The sequence below is a fragment of the Arachis hypogaea genome, chromosome 12, assembly GCF_003086295.3.
Source record: "Arachis hypogaea cultivar Tifrunner chromosome 12, arahy.Tifrunner.gnm2.J5K5, whole genome shotgun sequence".
NCBI lineage: Eukaryota > Viridiplantae > Streptophyta > Magnoliopsida > Fabales > Fabaceae > Arachis > Arachis hypogaea.
This window is the reverse complement of record NC_092047.1, coordinates 55,269,176-55,274,407: the sequence shown is the minus strand read 5'-3', so window position 1 is coordinate 55,274,407 and position 5,232 is coordinate 55,269,176. Positions and strand designations below refer to the sequence as shown.

The following is a 5,232-nucleotide window of genomic DNA, read 5'->3' as shown; positions in this document are numbered from 1 at the left end:
TGAGACTTCCCAACACCAAACTTAGAGTTTGACTGTGGGGGATCTGGTTGACTCTGCAGTGGGAGAAGCTTACTGTGCCTCTTTTCCATGTTTACAGAAGGATGACCTTGAGTTTTAAACACAAGAGAGTCCTCATTCAATTGAAGGACTAATTCACCTCTGTCAACATTAATCACAGCTCTTGCTGTGGCTAGGAAGGGTCTTCCAAGGATGATGGATTCATCCTTATCCTTCCCAGTATCTAGGATTATGAAATCAGCAGGGATGTAAAGGCCTTCCACCTTTACTAACATGTCCTCTACTTGTCCATAAGCCTGTTTTCTGGAATTGTCTGCCATCTCTAATGAGATTTTAGCAGCTTGTACCTCAAAGATTCCCAATTTCTCTATTACAGAGAGTGGCATGAGGTTTATTCCTGACCCCAGGTCACATAGAGCCTTCTCAAAGGTCATGGTGCCTATGGTACAAGGTATTAGGAACTTTCCAGGATCCTGTTTCTTCTGAGGCAATCTCAATTGATCCAATGCATTTAGTTCATTGGTGAACAGGGGAGGTTCATCTCTCCAAGTCTCATTACCAAATAAATTGGCATTCAGCTTCATGATTGCACCAAGGAACTTGGCAACTTGTTCTTCAGTGACATCCTCATTCTCTTCAGAAGAAGAATACGCATCAGAACTCATGAATGGCATAAGGAGGTTCAATGGAATCTCTATGGTCTCTAGATGAGTCTCAGATTCCTTTGGTTCCTTAGAGGGAAACTAATTATTCATCACTGGACGTCCCAGGAGGTCTTCCTCCTTGGGATTCACGTCCTCTCCTTCCTCCTTGGATTCGGCCATGATGGTCATATCAATGGCCTTGCACTCTCTTTTTGGATTTTCTTCTGTATTGCTTGGGAGAGTACTAGGAGGGATTTCAGTGATCCTTTTACTCAGCTGACCCATTGTGCTTCCAAATTTCTGATGGAGGACCTTGTTTCATTCATGAAACTCACAGTGGCCTTCGATAGATCAGAGACTAAATTTGCTAAGCTAGATGGATTCTGCTCAGAATTCTCTGTCTGTTGCTGAGTGGATGATGGAAAAGGCTTGCTATTGCGAAACCTGTTTCTTCCACCATTATTAAAGCCTTGTTGAGGCTTTTGTTGATCCTTCCATGAGAGATTTGGATGATTTCTCCATGAGGGATTATAGGTGTTTCCATATGGTTCACCCATGTAATTCACCTCTGCTATTGCAGGGTTTCCAAGATCATAAGCTTCTTCTTCAGAAGATGCCTCTTGAGTACTGTTGGATGCAGCTTGCATTCCATTCAGACTTTGAGATATCATATTGACTTTCTGAGTCAATATTTTATTCTGGGCCAATATGGCATTCAGAGTATCTATTTTAAGAACTTCCTTCTTCTGAGGCGTCCCATTACTCACAGGATTCCTCTCAGAAGTGTACATGAACTGGTTGTTAGCAACCATGTCAATGAGTTCTTGAGCTTCTGCAGGCATTTTCTTTAGGTGAATGGATCCACCTGCAGAAGTATCCAATGACATCTTAGCTAATTCAGACAGACCATCATAGAATATATCCAGGATGGTCCATTCTGAAAGCATGTCAGAAGGACACTTTTTGGTCAGTTGCTTGTATCTCTCCCAAACTTCATAGAGGGATTCACCTTCTTTCTGTCTGAAGGTTTTAACATCCACTCTAAGCTTGCTCAGCTTTTGAGGAGGAAAAGACTTGGCTAAGAAAGCCGTGACCAGCTTATCCCAAGAGTTCAGGCTATCTTTGGGTTGAGAGTCCAACCACACTCTAGCTCTGTCTCTTACAGCAAAAGGGAAAAGCATGAGCCTGTAGATTTCAGGATCTACTCCATTGGTCTTAACAGTATCACAGATCTGCAAGAATTCAGTTAAGAACTGAAAGGGATCTTCAGATGAAAGTCCATGAAACTTGCAGTTTTGTTGCATCAGAGAAACTAATTGAGGTTTAAGCTCAAAATTGTTTGCTCCAATGGTAGGGATGGAGATGCTTCTTCCATGTAAATTGGAATTAGGTGCAGTAAAGTCACCAAGCGTCCTCCTTGTATTATTATTATTTTCGGCTGCCATCTCCTCTTCCTGTTCGAAAATTTCTGTAAGGTTATCTCTGGGTTGTTGTATTTTAGCTTCTCTTAGTTTTCTCTTTAGAGTCCTTTCAGGTTCAGGGTCTGCTTCAACAAGAATGTTCTTGTCCTTGCTCCTGCTCATATGAAAAAGAGGGAACAGAAAAATAATAATAATAGGGATCCTTTTTACCCAGGTATAGAGGTTCCCCTGTGTGAGTAGAAGAAGAAAAGAATGTAATGTAAAGAAGGGAAGAAGAGAAAATTCGAACACAGATGGAAGAGGGGGTTCGAATTTGGGTGAGATGAAGTGTTAGTAGATGAATAAATAAATAGAAGGAGATGAGAGAGAAGGAGGATTTTTGAAAATAAAATTTTGAAAAGGGGTTAGTGATTTTCGAAAATTAGGAATGAAATCAAATTAAAATTAAAAATTGAAACAATTAGTTAATTAAAAAGAATTTTTGAAAAAGAGGGAAGAGATTTTTGAAAATTAGAGAGAGAAAGTTAGTTAGGTAGTTTTGAAAAAGATAAGAAACAAACACAAAGTCAATTAGTTAGTTGAAAAAGATTTGAAAATCAATTTTGAAAAGATAAGAAGTTAGAAAAGATATTTGAAAAAGATATGATATGAAAAGGTATGATTAAAAATATATGATTTTGAAAAAGGTAAGATAAAAAAAATAATTTTGAAAAGATATGATTGAAATTAGTTTTGAAAAAGATTTGATTTTTAAAATCACAATTAATGACTTGATTCACAAGAAATCACAAGATATGATTCTAGAACTTAAAGTTTGAATCTTTCTTAACAAGTAAGTAACAAACTTGAAATTTTTGAATCAAAACATTAATTGTTGATGATATTTTCGAAAATATGATGTAAAATTAAGAAAAAGATTTTTTCAAAAAATATTTTTAAAATTTTCGAAAATAAATAAGAAAAATGAAAAAGATATGATTTTTGAAAAAGATTTTGAAAAAGATAAGATTTTTAAATTGAAAATTTGATTTGACTCATAAGAAACAATTGAATTTTAAAAATTTTTGAAAAAGTCAATCCAAATTTTCGAAATTTCTGAAAGAAAAAAGGAAAGATATTTTTTTTATTTTTGAATTTTTATGATGAGAGAGAAAAACATGAAAAAGGCTCAATGCATGAAAATTTTGGATCAAAACAATGAATGCATGCAAGAATGCTATGAATGTCAAGATGAACACCAAGAACACATTGAAGATCATGATGAACATCAAGAACATATTTTTGAAAATTTTTATATGCAAAGAAAACATGCAAGACACCAAACTTAGAAATCTTTCATGTTCAGACACTATGAATGCAAAAATGCACATGAAAAACAAGAAAAGACACAAAACAAGAAAACATCAAGATCAACCAAGAAGATTTACCAAGAACAACTTGAAGATCATGAAGAACACTATGAATGCATGAATTTTCGAAAAATACAAAATGAATATGCAATTGACACCAAACTTACAATTTGACTCAAGACTCAAACAAGAAACATGAAATATTTTTTTATTTTTATGATTTTCTAATTTTTTTTATTATTTTTCGAAAATTAATTTGAAAATGAAAAATAAGGATTCCAAAATTTTTAATATGAATTCCAGGAATCTTGCATTCTTAGTCTAAAACTTCAGTCCAGGAATTAGACATGGCTCACTAGCCAGCCAAGCTTTCAATGAAAGCTCCGGTCCAAAACACTAGACATGGCCAATGGCCAGCCAAGCTTCAGCATGTAGCTCAGATATACTGCTCATTAATTATCAAATTAACTTGCCTCTATGAAGATGGTTTGGAAGCCTCAGTCCAAAAGAATTTAGACATGGCTTTACAGCCAGCCAGGCTTCACATGCTTCATGAAATTCTAGAATTCATTCTTAAAAATTCTGAAAGACATAATATAAAAATATTTTTTTTTGAAAAGAAAACGAAAAGAAAGTTACCCAATTTGAGCAACAAGATGAACTGTCAGTTGTCCAAACTCAAAACAATCCCCGGCAACGGCGCCAAAAACTTGGTATGCGAAATTGTTACTCTGAGGTTGTAAAATTTGTTGTTCTTTCTCTCCCTGGAAATGGCACCAATAACTGGTGCACCATACCATGGTCCAAACATAACTTCACAACTTTGCACAACTAACCAGCAAGTGCACTGGGTCGTCCAAGTAATAAAACCTTACGTGAGTAAGGGTCGATCCCACGGAGATTGTTGGTATGAAGCAAGCTATGGTCATCTTGTAAATCTCAGTCAGGCGGATATCAAATGGTTATGGAGTTTTCGAAAATAAATAATAAATAAATAGAAAATAAAGATAGAAATACTTATGTAATTCATTGGTGAGAATTTCAGATAAGTGTATAGAGATACTTTCGTTCCTCTGAGCTTCTGCTTTCCTGCTGTCTTCATCAAATCAGTCCTACTCCTTTCCATGGCAAGCTGTATGTGAGGGCATCATCGTTGTCAATGGCTATATCCCATCCTCTTGTGAAAAAGGTCCAAATGCTCTGTCACAGCACGGCTAATCATCTAAGGTTCTCGATCATACTGGAATAGGGTTCACCCTCCTTTTGCGTCTGTCACTACGCCCAACACTCGCGAGTTTGAAGTTCGTCACAGTCATTCAATCCCTGAATCCTACTCGGAATACCACAGACAAGGTTTAGACTTTCCGGATTCTCATGAATGCCACCATCAATCTAGCTTTTACCACGAGGATTCTGATTAAGAGATCCAAGAGATAATCATCCAATCTAAGGTGGAACGGAAGTGGTTGTCAGGTACGCGTTCGTGGGGGAATGATGATGATTGTCACGTTCATCACATTCATGTTAGAGTACGAATGAATATCTTAGAAGCGGAATAAGTTGAATTGAATAGAAAAACAGTAGTACTTTGCATTAATTCATGAGGAACAGCAGAGCTCCACACCTTAATCTATGGTGTGTAGAAACTCTACCGTTGAAAATACATAAGTGATGAAGGTTCAGGCATGGCCGAGAGGCCAGCCCCCAAACGTGATCAATATGATCTAAAGATGAACTAAAAATCATAAGATGTCTAAAAGACTAGTAAAAAGTTCTATTTATACTAAACTAGTTACTAGA

General features: G+C 36.4%; 1 non-coding gene across 1 annotated transcript; it reads left to right on the top strand.

The window, feature by feature from the left end:
- The first annotated feature begins 1,603 nt into the window (after window positions 1-1,603).
- On the top strand, window positions 1,604-1,711 carry LOC112731391 (small nucleolar RNA R71). The gene has a single exon (XR_003167170.1). It is a non-coding gene; the product is annotated as a small nucleolar RNA R71 (small nucleolar RNA).
- Window positions 1,712-5,232: the final 3,521 nt, after the last annotated feature.